We start from the raw sequence: 15,249 nt of genomic DNA, 5'->3' as shown, positions 1-15,249 counted from the left end.
AAGAGTACCTATATGAGTCAGGGACGGACATTGTTTTCCTACAAGAAGTTGTACTCACTAACCTTACAGTGCCAGGATATTTGTCTATTTCAAATGTCTCGCTTGACACTAACATAGGGACAGCAATTTTAGTCAGGGAGGGGATCCCTGTCACAGATATTGAAAGATTGGAATCCGGCAGAGCGATAGGTATAAAAGTCTTTGGTTTTACTCTTATCAATCTGTATGCCCCTTCCGGCACATCCAATAGAATGGCAAGAGCACAGTTCTTTAAAGACGAGATCATTTATTTATTGCGGAAAAACCCAACGGATCTTATAATCGGCGGTGATTTTAATTGTGTGATCAATAAAAAAGACCAGGTTCCAAATTTTAATAACTGCAATGAATTGAAGCGTTTTGTCACTGTTTTACAGCTTAAAGATGCTTGGGAAATAACGTATCCCACATTTGTGGCTTTCACATATATCGGTCCTCAATCACGAAGTAGAATTGACAGACTCTACATATCGCAAAGTCTAGTCAGCTCTTTCATTAAAGCGGAGACGACTCCTGTCTACTTTTCTGATCATAGTGCCGTGCTTGCTACCGTCAGCCTTACTGCGCAACCTACTCGTCGTTTCAGAAGTCAATGGCACCTTAACATGTCACTGATGCAGGAAGACGGACTAGAGGAAAGTTTGACAGAAGCGTGGGCGATGTGCCTCCGCTCCGTAAACAGGCATGTCTCAGTACTAGACTGGTGGTGCAACAGGGCAAAGCCTAAACTGCGAAAAGTTCTCATCCATTATGGTGCACAACGATCGAAAGACTTGAAAAATTCCATAGAATTTTATTACACCGTGCTGCGAAATCTATACGAGCAGGCAGACACTTCCAACATCCGTCTGGTAGATATCAAGCGAACCAAGGCCAAATTGCTCAGCATTAAAAGACAGCAGATGGAGGGTCTGAAAATAAAATCAAAGGCTAAAACAGTCGTGGAGGATGAACGTGCTTCCTTGTACCATCTACTGAGGCACGAAAGAAATAGGAGACGCACCTTCATCGATGGACTTCAGTCTGAAAATGGCGAGACACTCACGACTCAGAGAGCCATCGTCAATGCAGTGCACAAGTATTACGAAGACCTATACTCAGTCAGTCCTGTATGTGAAGAGTCCTTCGATGATTACCTTAGTTCCATAGCTCCTCAGGTGTCGGATGAGGAAAACGAAAACCTTCTCGTCGAGTGTCCTAACGAAGAAATCTACAGAACCATCTGCAAGTCTCCTTTGAAGAAATCGCCGGGACCGGATGGTTTGCCTGTTGAATTTTATATACGATACTGGCCTTTGATTGGTGACATGTTTACCCGAATCACAAACGAGGTGCTTCAGGGAAAACAGATACCTTCTGTTTTTAAAGAGAGTACAATAGTACTCATTCCAAAAACTACTGCAAAAACAAACCTTAATAACTTTCGTCCTATCTCTCTGTTAAACTCTGATTATAAAATTATCAGCAGAATTATAAACAACAGACTCTCACAGCTCGCTACAAAGATAGTAAGCCCATACCAGTCATGTGTTCCTAATAGGAGTATTTTTAAAAGCATAGCTGAATATAGAGATGTAATTGCAATCACTGCTGTGACCAATATCAAATGTGCTATCATGTTTATTGACTTCCAGAAAGCTTTTGATCGTGTGGATCATAGATTCCTTAATGCCACACTGAAGAAAATAGGTTTTAATGAGCGCGTCCTAAGTGTGATTAGAAATATTGCAACAGGAATCAGCGCTTGTATCTCAGTTAACAGCCAGAGGACAAAGCAGATCCAGATCAGGCGTGGCGTGCCTCAAGGCAGCCCCCTCTCAATGCTCCTCTTCGTGCTGTCTTTAGAGCCTTTTCTCCGCAGTGTTCATGTCACCCTGACTGGCCTCACATTATCTGCTCACCGAACTGTTATAAACGCCTATGCCGATGATGTCGGAGTCGTAGTGCGTAATGCCGAAGACATTTCGAAATTGGACATATTAATTAAGAAGTACTGTAGCGTCTCCGGAGCGAGTCTCAACGCAAACAAAAGCAAACTTTTAAACCTACGGGGTTTTCAACACACCACATTAGCCTGGGCGACAAAAGTCACCCAGTGCAAAGCACTGGGAATAACGCTGACGCCTTGTCCATTGAAAATGGCAGCTATCAATTGGAGAAATACGTCAGGACAAATTCTTGGAATAACAAGAGAAAACCTTTCCCGTAATATGAACCAGTTTCAGAGGGTACTTTTCATTAACAACTGCCTCCTCTCCAAAGGTTACTTTACAGCGCAGATCTTCCCGTTACCAAAAATGATTGGAAAACAGATAATGTCTACCATTGCCAGTTATCTGTGGAGAGGTGAAATATTCCGAGTAGCTGCAACAACAGCGACCTTAGATCCCAGGAAAGGAGGTTTAGGTTTAGTTGACATTAGAAATAAGGCGTCTGCACTTTTTATAAAAAGGACCGCCACTATCCTTAGCGACCACGCTGACAGCGTTACAACTAAATTATTTGAAGTTGTCAGGCCTGCAAGTCTACAGCCACCGGTGAATGTGCAAAAAATAAATAACCGGCTCCAGCACGTTCGAGTATATTTCGTGGAACTCAGCTATCTTGGCAATGCCATAATCAACTCACGACGGATCACGGCCCGCGATATTCTGTGTCATCGAAGGAAAATGGAGGGGAGAAACAAATTAGAAAGCAAATACCCACATTTTGATTGGGACGCCATATGGGAAAATATTCATATGCGTAGTCTTCCATCCGACGTCAAATCAACATGGTATAAAACAGTGAATGGGACCATCAGCACTAATGAAAGGCTACATGCAATCGGCATCAGCGAAACGAATCTATGTCTCAAATGCAAACTGATCGATACGTTAGTGCACAGATTAACGTGCGGTGGGAATCTACAAATCTGTAATTGGATTAGAGAACAACTTGCATTTCTTACGAGGTCTTCGGTAGAAAATTTTCCCCCTGTGACATTCCTCAGGCCTCAGACTCGCTATTTTCCCGCAGCAAAAAACAACTCCGTCCACTGGTTAATGGGACACTATGTGAACTACGTAATTAATCACCTGGGATCTGACAATTCCATTGAGTTTTACGTGAACTTGAAGTTTGCTTTTTATAGAGCCCTGAAATATAAAGATCACAAGAAGAACTACGGCAATATGCTAAAAATAGTATTTGAGCGACTGGGCATTGGTTGACATGCGGCTGCGATAAACACAAATCATTTCTTTAAGCGAATGGACGCTTGTTTTCTAAAAACCAGGAAAAAAAAAAATTACAATTTTCCAGCTTCATATAACCATCAATTATACTCTGCTAACTCAGAAGGCTATTTTGTTCGTTCCACAGCAGAGCCGAAAAAAAAACAAAAAAACGTTAAAAAGGAAAAAAAAAAAAAAAGAAAAAAAAATTAAGAACAAGAAACAACAAAAAAATCACCATCGTAGGGTACAGATAAGTTTTTTTTTTTTTTCGATTTTATTACTAACATGGAAGTCTCATTTCTTTTAATGGAAGAGGATTTTTCTCCTTTTTTTTTATTATTATTATACCTATCAAGAAGACAATAAGGCTATGGCAATAGTGCCTTACCATAACACTTATTTTTTGCATTCAATGAAGATTCTTCCCTTACAAGAAAAAAAAAAGCGAAAATAAAACAAACAAACTAATACAAAAAAAAAAGAACTAGACAGTGAGCAACCAAAAAAATAAAAAAAAAAAAAAAAAAAAAAAAAAAAGCGGTCTAAGGCGCTGGTTTAAGGCACCAGTCTCTTCGGAGGCGTGGGTTCGAATCCCACCGCTGCCAGTTTTTACTTCTCGTTTTTGTGCCATTGCGGTGTGGTCTCGTGGGTAAGAACGCAGCTCCTGTGACCACCGTGGCGCGTAGGTAGCGTGGCCGAGCGGTCTAAAAAAAATAAAACAAAAGAAAAAAAAAAAAAAAACACGCAGAAGGTCCCCGGTTCGATCCCGGGCGGCAACAGTATTTTCCTGCCTATGTCGTATTGTCCTCCAATGAGCCACGTCGTGTGTGGATCTGCTGCATGTCCCTTCGTTTTGCAAGTACCACATTTATTGAATTTTTTAGTTACGATGGCAACATCAGTACAAGTTGTCTGTGAAGTAAGGTGCACACAAGCAGTTTCCGTGGTGTAGCGGTTATCACGTCTGCCTAACACGCAGAAGGTCCCCGCTTCGATCCCGGGCGGAAACACTTTTTCATCACTTTAAGCAAGACTTACTAACATGCATCTGCTACCATCTGTACCCGAAACCTTCGTAACCGCCTTCACTCGTCGGACCCGAGTGTCAATTGCTCTCATCGAATAAGAAATTCATTTGATATTGACGGCGAGCTTTTTGCGCTGACTCAGCCACTGCCGTACGATCAGTTTGCACAAAACGCTAGTGCTCGTCCGGGATTTGAACCCGGGACCTCCTGCACCCTAAGCAGGAATCATACCCCTAGACCAACGAGCCCTGTGACACGGCGAATGCCAATTGTTGCAGTCCCTAGATGTCGTCCAGGGTGCCCTGGAAGTCTCGTGTACGCTGGCGGGATGGGGGCGGCGCGAATTCCCGCAGTCGGCGGCCTTCCTGGGCTATTGGTACCTTCATGTAGAGCTGCCGCTGGGCTCGCACTGCCTGCTGCTGAGAAAGTGATTGCTTTTGCTGGTATGACTTGCAATAACGACTGCGTGAAACGCCGCTATCTCGTTAGGGGTGCTACGGCAGACACCCTCTCGAGCACCCCGAAGACTTCTTGAGCCCTCGGCTGTGATGGGTTCCAGGCTGACAAAAGAACTGTCGTGTGTGCATTCGCGGACTTGAGAAAGGCTGAGGCCAGTTCGAGTGAACAAGGATGGACTCCTCGGGTCCGTCGTTTCCGTAGTGTAGCGGTTATCACGTCTGCTTCACACGCAGAAGGTCCCCGGTTCGATCCCGGGCGGGAACAGTATTTTCCTGCCTATGTCGTATTGTCCTCCAATGAGCCACGTCGTGTGTGGATCTGCTGCATGTCCCTTCATTTTGCAAGTACCACATTTATTGAATTTTTGAGTTACGATGGCAACATCACTACAAGTTGTCTGTGAAGTAAAGTGCGCACAACCAGTTTCCGTGGTGTAGCGGTTATCGCGTGTGCCTAACACGCAGAAGGTCCCCGGTTCGATCCCGGGCGGAAACACTTTTTCATCACTTTAAGCAAGACTTACTAACATGCATCTGCTACCATCTGTACCCGAAACCTTCGTAACCGCCTTCACTCGTCGGACCCGAGTGTCAATTGCTCTCATCGAATAAGAAATTCATTTGATATTGACGGCGAGCTTTTTGCGCTGACTCAGCCACTGACGTGCGATCAGTTTGCACAAAACGCTAGGGCTCGTCCGGGATTTGAACCCGGGACCTCCTGCACCCTAAGCAGGAATCATACCCCTAGACCAACGAGCCCTGTGACACGGCGAATGCCAATTGTTGCAGTCCCTAGATGTCGTCCAGGGTGCCCTGGAAGTCTCGTGTACGCTGGCGGGATGGGGGCGGCGCGAATTCCCGCAGTCGGCGGCCTTCCTGGGCTATTGGTACCTTCATGTAGAGCTGCCGCTGGGCTCGCACTGCCTGCTGCTGAGAAAGTGATTGCTTTTGCTGGTATGACTTGCAATAACGACTGCGTGAAACGCCGCTATCTCGTTAGGGGTGCTACGGCAGACACCCTCTCGAGCACCCCGAAGACTTCTTGAGCCCTCGGCTGTGATGGGTTCCAGGCTGACAAAAGAACTGTCGTGTGTGCATTCGCGGACTTGAGAAAGGCTGAGGCAAGTTCGAGTGAACAAGGATGGACTCCTCGGGTCCGTCGTTTCCGTAGTGTAGCGGTTATCACGTCTGCTTCACACGCAGAAGGTCCCCGGTTCGATCCCGGGCGGGAACAGTATTTTCCTGCCTATGTCGTATTGTCCTCCAATGAGCCACGTCGTGTGTGGATCTGCTGCATGTCCCTTCGTTTTGCAAGTACCACATTTATTGAATTTTTTAGTTACGATGGCAACATCAGTACAAGTTGTCTGTGAAGTAAGGTGCACACAAGCAGTTTGCGTGGTGTAGCGGTTATCACGTCTGCCTAACACGCAGAAGGTCCCCGCTTCGATCCCGGGCGGAAACACATTTTCATCACTTTAAGCAAGACTTACTAACATGCATCTGCTACCATCTGTACCCGAAACCTTCGTAATCGCCTTCACGCGTCGGACCAGAGTGTCAATTGCTCACATCGAATAAGAAATTCATTTGATATTGACGGCGAGCTTTTTGCGCTGACTCAGCCACTGACGTGCGATCAGTTTGCACAAAACGCTAGGGCTCGTTCGGGATATGAACCCGGGACCTCCTGCACCCTAAGCAGGAATCATACCCCTTTTTTTTTTTTTTTTTTTGTTTTTTTTTTTTTTTTTTTTTTTTTTTTGGGCCTCCCTTCTCCCCACACAGCCCATCCATACGCTCACCTTTTTGTGCCTTCTTCGGCTAGCTTCTACGCTTTTTTTGGAGATTTTTTTTATTTTTTTTTTATTTTTATATTTTTATATATATATTTTGCGGTGGTATATCTCAGGATCACTACCTCTCAAGCTCGTCTTCACTTAGTAATGGCATGAATGTTTCCGTGTCGTTCTGCTTTCATCGATGTTTGAGTTGCATTGAAGGCTTGATTTAATGTTGTCATCTCTTAGCGTTGAGAGTATGTTCGCCGAGATGGCCGCCGTGCTGTTTCCTTGCAGTTATTCACTAAAGTAACTGGTGTGTTCCTTGAGTTGGTGGAGACAAAATCAACAAGAGCATATGTTTCTCTTTCAGCATCAGAGATAATAAGGAGAAAATAAACTTCCGTGTTGAGGAAAAAACGGGTATCTGGAAAGAAATACTGCCTCGTCTGAGTGAAACTTCATCAAATCAAACTATACGTGTCTTCTGGGGAACGTAAAGAAACAGAAATAAATATTGGCTCCACAAGTTTAGCATCCTGTTGCATGCTGCTTCTCTTCGGCCTTAGGTGCACACATGGTACCAACCATGAAACAATAAAGTCCGGAGAACTGACAAAGAGATACCCTGATAATAGAAGAAAGAAATAAAAATCAATAATCGTACTCAATAGTTCGCACACTTAAAGTTTTCCATCAATCAAAGCAACGGTGAGAAATTTCTGAAATTTTTCTTTATATTTGCGTAATCGTTTGATCGCGTAATATTCGGCAATAAGATACATATGAAAATCAGAAAGTGTAGGCGTTTTAGTTGTCAGCATATAATAGAGGTACTGTCCAATTAACCAGGTATAGCTATTATTTTTAGATTTCGGAAATAATTGCCAGTCCGGGTGGAGTATATCCTGCAGTTGTATTGCGGATGGCGACGTTCTATTAAGAAGAGCCAGTTTCATTCTCGTCCAGTTCCGGATTTGCGTTTGATCTCTGCAGTATAATATGTGTTGCAACGTTTCCACATGTCCACATGCGTCGCAAGTCGGCGTAGGCCGTAATTGGATCTTACACAATTTCTCTCCCGTGGGCATCACCTCGTTCACAACATCATACCACAAGGAACGTACTCGGGAACGAAGAAGAGGAGTGCTGATATTCATCCAAATTTGTCGCCAGTTCTTGCCAGGATACTTCATTTCAATAGAGTTATTCTGTTGCCGATTCGTAAATACACTGTAGACAGCCGCAGCAGTGAATGTTTGCAGGTGTTGATGCACATAGCTGGACTCCACGTAATATCGGCGAATATGAACGAGCTCGGGATGGATAGGTCCAACATTTATCGGTGGCGTCATATCCTGTGGTCGTAACTGCTGGAATAGACGTGCCGTAAGACCTGTCTGACTACATCGTAAGATCCTTGATGTTCGAGCTAGAAAAATCGCTAAGCACTGTAATTCAACATCTTTAAGGGCTAGACCACCTTTATAGTGAGGTAAAGCGGTAGCCTTGAAAGCGACTTTAAAAATATTACCTCGCCAAACGTACCAGCCTGCAAGAGCTAAAATTCTGTTTGCAATATCGGTAGGAATAGGGAGAACAGCGGCAACATGGTAAATCTTGCTGAGAACATAATAATTGACGAAATGTGCTCTCTGAATCCTATCTAAAGACCGCATATTGTGCTCTCGAATCAAAGCTCGAAGGACGTTGAGCTTCTGTTCCCAATTCACTCTCACCATTTCCCGCGGATTCGAAGTGAGAATCAAACCAAGGTGCTTGAGTTGGTTGGTTGCCTCTAACCAAACGGTGTTCGCAAAGCGAGCCTGCGGACCTAAATGCAAGACTTTGGATTTCCGTTCGTTAAGGCGTGCACCGCAGGCGCTGGCATACTGGTGTACAAGCCGTCGCACGGTGTCGAAATCTTCGTTGTTGTTGATAAGGACGCTAATATCGTCCGCATAGGCATGACAGACGGTCTTTGTATTCAGCGTTTGAAGACCCGGTAAGGTGACGCAAAACGTCTTCAGTAGTGGCTCTATAGCAATGGCGAAAAGAGTCGTAGAAAGCGGGCACCCTTGTCGCAAACCTTGTTGAATGGGCACAGGGGCTGTTAACTGGCCGTTGAATTTCACGCGGGAAGACGTATTGCAGATACAGTTGCTTATTATCTGTACGAAATGCTGGTTGAAACCCAGTTTTTCCAGCGTTCTGAACAGAAATCCGTGGTTAGTCCTATCAAATGCCTTATCGAAGTCAAAAAAGACTATTGCCAACGTGGTCTTGCAAATCCAAGTCAAATATGCAATATCTCGGTATTCGCACAGGGCGTCTATCATTGATCGGCCAGTAACCACGTTCATGTGATATGAACCAAGAACTTTACGAAGGACTGGCTTGAGTCTGGCATTGATAATCCTAGTAAAGATTTTGAAATCTGCGTTGAGTAGGGTGATTGGTCGTAAGTTATTGAGTGAAGTCCCCGGTGACGGTTTGGAGACTAAGACTATCATGCCCTCAGTAAACTGCGATGGAAGAGCAGTATTCATTAACAATTCATTATACATGATAGTCAGTTCGTCGCCGAAAACATCCCAGTACCGAAGATAAAATTCAATCGGCAAACTGTCTAAGCCTGCAGCTTTTCCTTTCGCCGCAGACGTAATGATAGACTTCACTTCGAAGTTAGTTATGGTTGCCAGGAGCTGTGCGTGGTCGTCCGGATCCACCGATGCCGTAATGTTAGACAAAAATTCCTCTCCCGCCTCTACATCTGTGTCATGCAGTGAGTAAAGTTGCCGGAAATGATTCCGAATAAAAGTCTTAAGCTCGCCTTGCTCATCATAAACACGACCTTCGTCATCTGTCAGTTGAGTAATGATTTTTTGTCTGCCCCTTTTAGCTTCCCGTATGACGTGGTACAAGGACGCAGACTCATTAAAGGTGTCATCGGAAGAGCGTGCCCGGACTTGGGCTCCTGCCAGAGACTCCCGAACCAAAGCGGTGATTTTGGCTTTGGTACGTTTAATGCGAAGGAGATTGCCAGGCAGTGCAGAGGAATCGTTATACAACTGGCGGAGAGCGGTAAAATAAAACTCCAACGTCTGTTTCTTCCAGTACGCCTTAGCCCTGGCAAACTGACAAATACATTTCTTTATGTGCGGCTTCACTAACTCCGTCCACCAATGAACACGCTCCCTATATCTTTGTCGTCGCTGGAGGCACCATTGCCACGTTGCAATAAGATCCTTCTTCAGGTCGCCGTCGTTCAACAGGGCGACGTTCAGTTGCCAGACGCCTCGACCCAAAAAGGTTTTCTGCGAGACATGCCGAAGCGTGATGTGATACGCACAGTGGTCGCTAAAATTAACAGGCCATATTTCACAATCCCTGGCAGCGCTTAAAATGTCTTTAGATACATAAAACCTATCCAGACGACTAGCGGAGGCAGCGGTAACATAAGTACATCCGGCGACCTGCGGGCGAAGTGAGCACCAGGTATCTTGTAAGTCCAGCCCATCAATTAAATCTCGCAACTCCAAACAAAAATTAAAATTCGGACACTGGTCTTCTCTGCGTACAACACAATTAAAATCGCCGCCCAATAAAATCCTCGAACAACCACAGGATAATAATGGTACAATTTCATCGCGATAAAATACACTCCTATCCCTTCGGCCTGTAGATCCAGTCGGGGCGTAGGCGTTGATCAAAAGCAAATCTTCGAATTGTACGACAATCCCTCTACCCGTTTCTAAAACCGCTCGAGGTCGGCAAGTGATGCCCGCTTTGTACAAAATTGCAGTCCCTGCCTCATCGCCGATATTGATGACGGCCTCATAGCCCGTGACATTCCCGACCTTGGGTGTGACGACTTCTTGTAAGAAAACGATATCGATATCGGCGGCGTACATATAGTCAGTCAAACACTTTAATTTGACATCAGATGTTATTCGATTTATATTAGCAGTTGCAATTTTGTAATCCCGCATAAGAAAGGGCAATACAATGTTAATGCGTATCGTCGGCCCAGGACGGCTGCTTGCTCGACCCCGGCGAGGGAGTGGTATCGATAAATGCATCGGGTCCAGAACTGTCGACATGCATCACCACATCGGTCTCCTCTGAATGCTGCACGACCTGTACTCCATCGTCTGTAACGATTCTCTCACATTCATCGGTCCGGAACTGCTTGATTGTACGTTGCAGTTTCTGTTCAAGAGTACGAGTTTCCTCGTCACTCTGCTTACGGACCGATTTCTTTTGTCGTCCTTTCTTCTGAGGACGGACGTCCTCAACGTGTTCGTTGATGTCGGGTTTCGCAGCGGTAAGAGTAGCACCCGCGGGAGACTGTTCGTTGCCGGAAACTGCGCTTAGCGGAGAAGACACTTCAAGGGGATGGGAAACTCGCGGCTGGTTACCAGAGTCCTCAGGTGGAAGACTCTCCGCAGATGGGTGCAGATGTTGATCGGGCAATCCTGGCGGAAGTTCCACACGGACCACGCCAGCATCAGAAGGGCGCGAATTTCCGGCCCCGTCGATTGCATAGTTTTCCACGTCAGAATCAACGGGCATTCGGCTCGCCGTAGCTGTGTTTACATCGGCGGCGGTCACGTCAGGCACAACCTCAGCCGCGTGCAGCTGTGGCGCGCTAACGACAGACGGACCGACAAGGCTCTCGGCATACGTCGGCCTATTGCCATCCTGCCCTGCTACAAGGGCATCGCGCTGTCGCAAAACACGACGCACTGGTTTAGCACGGGGACACGCGGCCTTCAGATGGTCCGTAGAGCCACAAAGTACACAAGTACGTGGTTGCCCCTCGTACATAACGAGTGCCCGGAAGCCTTGTATCACGACATTCGACGGGATATGCTTCGAGAGGTCAATTCGCGCTACCCTGACACCATTATCCACATTGAAGTGTTTAAGTCCACTCCACTGCTCTTGGTGAATGTCCAATACGTTCCCATACTGGGACAGACATTGCCGAATACGTGCAAGTTCAATTTCAAATGGTAGGTTGAACACACGGACCGTGCGCAGACCTAACCCAGCATGGGTAACGACAACTTTACAAATTTCACCATCAGAATTAACGAACTCGGCAGTACCCTTAGTTAAGTCCATTACACGTAAACAAGGCTCGTCACTAACAAGTTTCACGTAGACAGCATTCGCCAGGAAATCGTATGAAAATCCTAAAACTTCCTCGTCTTTAAGACTCAATCTGTCGAAGAAGAAATCGACTAATTCGTGGACCTGTGGTCGGCTAAAACCGAACGGGAATTGGAAACGCAACGTGTAACGGCGTAACTGATCATCCATGGCAAAGGCCATGATGTACTTACAAGGCCCAACCAGCTGCAGGCGCCGCCAAACAAGCGCGGAGCGAGCACTCCGGCACGTCTGCACACGGCCGCTGCTGCGGCGGAACTCGACCCCTAGACCAACGAGCCCTGTGACACGGCCAATGCCAATTATTGCAGTCCCTAGATGTCGTCCAGGGTGCCCTGGAAGTCTCGTGTACGCTGGCGGGATGGGGGCGGCGCGAATTCCCGCGGTCGGCGGCCTTCCTGGGCTATTGGTACCTTCATGTAGAGCTGCCGCTGGGCTCGCACTGCCTGCTGCTGAGAAAGTGATTGCTTTTGCTGATATGACTTGCAATAACGACTGCGCGAAACGCCGCTATCTCGTTAGGGGTGCTACGGCAGACACCCTCTCGAGCACCCCGAAGACTTCTTGAGCCCTCGGCTGTGATGGGTTCCAGACTGACAAAAGAACTGTCGTGTGTGCATTCGCGGACGAGAGAAAGGCTGAGGCAAGTTCGAGTGAACAAGGATGGACTCCTCGGGTCCGTCGTTTCCGTAGTGTAGCGGTTATCACGTCTGCTTCACACGCAGAAGGTCCCCGGTTCGATCCCGGGCGGGAACAGTGTTTTCCTGCCTATGTCGTATTGTCCTCCAATGAGCCACGTCGTGTGTGGATCTGCTGCATGTCCCTTCGTTTTGCAAGTACCACATTTATTGAATTTTTGAGTTACGATGGCAACATCAGTACAAGTTGTCTGTGAAGTAAGGTGCACACAAGCAGTTTCCGTGGTGTAGCGGTTATCACGTCTGCCTAACACGCAGAAGGTCCCCGCTTCGATCCCGGGCGGAAACACTTTTTCATCACTTTAAGCAAGACTTACTAACATGCATCTGCTACCATCTGTACCCGAAACCTTCGTAATCGCCTTCACGCGTCGGACCAGAGTGTCAATTGCTCACATCGAATAAGAAATTCATTTGATATTGACGGCGAGCTTTTTGCGCTGACTCAGCCACTGACGTGCGATCAGTTTGCACAAAACGCTAGGGCTCGTCCGGGATTTGAACCCGGGACCTCCTGCACCCTAAGCAGGAATCATACCCCTAGACCATCGAGCCCTGTGACACGGCGAATGCCAATTGTTGCAGTCCCTAGATGTCGTCCAGGGTGCCCTGGAAGTCTCGTGTACGCTGGCGGGATGGGGGCGGCGCGAATTCCCGCAGTCGGCGGCCTTCCTGGGCTATTGGTACCTTCATGTAGAGCTGCCGCTGGGCTCGCACTGCCTGCTGCTGAGAAAGTGATTGCTTTTGCTGATATGACTTGCAATAACGACTGCGCGAAACGCCGCTATCTCGTTAGGGGTGCTACGGCAGACACCCTCTCGAGCACCCCGAAGACTTCTTGAGCCCTCGGCTGTGATGGGTTCCAGACTGACAAAAGAACTGTCGTGTGTGCATTCGCGGACGAGAGAAAGGCTGAGGCAAGTTCGAGTGAACAAGGATGGACTCCTCGGGTCCGTCGTTTCCGTAGTGTAGCGGTTATCACGTCTGCTTCACACGCAGAAGGTCCCCGGTTCGATCCCGGGCGGGAACAGTGTTTTCCTGCCTATGTCGTATTGTCCTCCAATGAGCCACGTCGTGTGTGGATCTGCTGCATGTCCCTTCGTTTTGCAAGTACCACATTTATTGAATTTTTGAGTTACGATGGCAACATCAGTACAAGTTGTCTGTGAAGTAAGGTGCACACAAGCAGTTTCCGTGGTGTAGCGGTTATCACGTCTGCCTAACACGCAGAAGGTCCCCGCTTCGATCCCGGGCGGAAACACTTTTTCATCACTTTAAGCAAGACTTACTAACATGCATCTGCTACCATCTGTACCCGAAACCTTCGTAATCGCCTTCACGCGTCGGACCAGAGTGTCAATTGCTCACATCGAATAAGAAATTCTTTTGATATTGACGGCGAGCTTTTTGCGCTGACTCAGCCACTGACGTGCGATCAGTTTGCACAAAACGCTAGGGCTCGTCCGGGATTTGAACCCGGGACCTCCTGCACCCTAAGCAGGAATCATACCCCTAGACCAACGAGCCCTGTGACACGGCGAATGCCAATTGTTGCAGTCCCTAGATGTCGTCCAGGGTGCCCTGGAAGTCTCGTGTACGCTGGCGGGATGGGGGCGGCGCGAATTCCCGCAGTCGGCGGCCTTCCTGGGCTATTGGTACCTTCATGTAGAGCTGCCGCTGGGCTCGCACTGCCTGCTGCTGAGAAAGTGATTGCTTTTGCTGATATGACTTGCAATAACGACTGCGCGAAACGCCGCTATCTCGTTAGGGGTGCTACGGCAGACACCCTCTCGAGCACCCCGAAGACTTCTTGAGCCCTCGGCTGTGATGGGTTCCAGACTGACAAAAGAACTGTCGTGTGTGCATTCGCGGACGAGAGAAAGGCTGAGGCAAGTTCGAGTGAACAAGGATGGACTCCTCGGGTCCGTCGTTTCCGTAGTGTAGCGGTTATCACGTCTGCTTCACACGCAGAAGGTCCCCGGTTCGATCCCGGGCGGGAACAGTGTTTTCCTGCCTATGTCGTATTGTCCTCCAATGAGCCACGTCGTGTGTGGATCTGCTGCATGTCCCTTCGTTTTGCAAGTACCACATTTATTGAATTTTTGAGTTACGATGGCAACATCAGTACAAGTTGTCTGTGAAGTAAGGTGCACACAAGCAGTTTCCGTGGTGTAGCGGTTATCACGTCTGCCTAACACGCAGAAGGTCCCCGCTTCGATCCCGGGCGGAAACACTTTTTCATCACTTTAAGCAAGACTTACTAACATGCATCTGCTACCATCTGTACCCGAAACCTTCGTAATCGCCTTCACGCGTCGGACCAGAGTGTCAATTGCTCACATCGAATAAGAAATTCATTTGATATTGACGGCGAGCTTTTTGCGCTGACTCAGCCACTGACGTGCGATCAGTTTGCACAAAACGCTAGGGCTCGTCCGGGATTTGAACCCGGGACCTCCTGCACCCTAAGCAGGAATCATACCCCTAGACCAACGAGCCCTGTGACACGGCGAATGCCAATTGTTGCAGTCCCTAGATGTCGTCCAGGGTGCCCTGGAAGTCTCGTGTACGCTGGCGGGATGGGGGCGGCGCGAATTCCCGCAGTCGGCGGCCTTCCTGGGCTATTGGTACCTTCATGTAGAGCTGCCGCTGGGCTCGCACTGCCTGCTGCTGAGAAAGTGATTGCTTTTGCTGGTATGACTTGCAATAACGACTGCGTGAAACGCCGCTATCTCGTTAGGGGTGCTACGGCAGACACCCTCTCGAGCACCCCGAAGACTTCTTGAGCCCTCGGCTGTGATGGGTTCCAGACTGACAAAAGAACTGTCGTGTGTGCATTCGCGGAC

The 15,249-nt window shown here is 47.6% G+C and overlaps 16 non-coding genes across 16 annotated transcripts; 11 read left to right on the top strand and 5 right to left on the bottom strand.

The window, feature by feature from the left end:
* Nucleotides 1–4,194: 4,194 nt before the first annotated feature.
* Nucleotides 4,195–4,267, top strand: Trnav-aac. The gene has a single exon. It is a non-coding gene; the product is annotated as a tRNA-Val (tRNA).
* A 193-nt stretch (nt 4,268–4,460) lies between these two features.
* On the bottom strand, nt 4,461–4,533 carry Trnap-agg. Its single transcript has one exon. It is a non-coding gene; the product is annotated as a tRNA-Pro (tRNA).
* Nucleotides 4,534–4,935: 402 nt separating this feature from the next.
* Nucleotides 4,936–5,008, top strand: Trnav-cac. Its single transcript has one exon. It is a non-coding gene; the product is annotated as a tRNA-Val (tRNA).
* Nucleotides 5,009–5,166: 158 nt separating this feature from the next.
* On the top strand, nt 5,167–5,239 carry Trnav-aac. Its single transcript has one exon. It is a non-coding gene; the product is annotated as a tRNA-Val (tRNA).
* A 194-nt stretch (nt 5,240–5,433) lies between these two features.
* Nucleotides 5,434–5,505, bottom strand: Trnap-agg. Its single transcript has one exon. It is a non-coding gene; the product is annotated as a tRNA-Pro (tRNA).
* Nucleotides 5,506–5,907: 402 nt separating this feature from the next.
* Trnav-cac lies at nt 5,908–5,980 on the top strand. The gene has a single exon. It is a non-coding gene; the product is annotated as a tRNA-Val (tRNA).
* Nucleotides 5,981–6,138: 158 nt separating this feature from the next.
* Nucleotides 6,139–6,211, top strand: Trnav-aac. Its single transcript has one exon. It is a non-coding gene; the product is annotated as a tRNA-Val (tRNA).
* Nucleotides 6,212–12,388: 6,177 nt separating this feature from the next.
* Nucleotides 12,389–12,461, top strand: Trnav-cac. The gene has a single exon. It is a non-coding gene; the product is annotated as a tRNA-Val (tRNA).
* A 158-nt stretch (nt 12,462–12,619) lies between these two features.
* On the top strand, nt 12,620–12,692 carry Trnav-aac. Its single transcript has one exon. It is a non-coding gene; the product is annotated as a tRNA-Val (tRNA).
* A 194-nt stretch (nt 12,693–12,886) lies between these two features.
* On the bottom strand, nt 12,887–12,958 carry Trnap-agg. The gene has a single exon. It is a non-coding gene; the product is annotated as a tRNA-Pro (tRNA).
* A 402-nt stretch (nt 12,959–13,360) lies between these two features.
* Nucleotides 13,361–13,433, top strand: Trnav-cac. Its single transcript has one exon. It is a non-coding gene; the product is annotated as a tRNA-Val (tRNA).
* A 158-nt stretch (nt 13,434–13,591) lies between these two features.
* On the top strand, nt 13,592–13,664 carry Trnav-aac. The gene has a single exon. It is a non-coding gene; the product is annotated as a tRNA-Val (tRNA).
* A 194-nt stretch (nt 13,665–13,858) lies between these two features.
* Nucleotides 13,859–13,930, bottom strand: Trnap-agg. Its single transcript has one exon. It is a non-coding gene; the product is annotated as a tRNA-Pro (tRNA).
* A 402-nt stretch (nt 13,931–14,332) lies between these two features.
* Nucleotides 14,333–14,405, top strand: Trnav-cac. The gene has a single exon. It is a non-coding gene; the product is annotated as a tRNA-Val (tRNA).
* Nucleotides 14,406–14,563: 158 nt separating this feature from the next.
* Trnav-aac lies at nt 14,564–14,636 on the top strand. Its single transcript has one exon. It is a non-coding gene; the product is annotated as a tRNA-Val (tRNA).
* A 194-nt stretch (nt 14,637–14,830) lies between these two features.
* On the bottom strand, nt 14,831–14,902 carry Trnap-agg. The gene has a single exon. It is a non-coding gene; the product is annotated as a tRNA-Pro (tRNA).
* Nucleotides 14,903–15,249: the final 347 nt, after the last annotated feature.

Source organism: Schistocerca americana, unplaced genomic scaffold, assembly GCF_021461395.2.
Source record: "Schistocerca americana isolate TAMUIC-IGC-003095 unplaced genomic scaffold, iqSchAmer2.1 HiC_scaffold_569, whole genome shotgun sequence".
In the NCBI taxonomy this organism is placed as follows: domain Eukaryota; kingdom Metazoa; phylum Arthropoda; class Insecta; order Orthoptera; family Acrididae; genus Schistocerca; species Schistocerca americana.
Note: the sequence above shows the minus strand (reverse complement) of the source record. Positions and strands in the feature narration are given on the sequence as shown.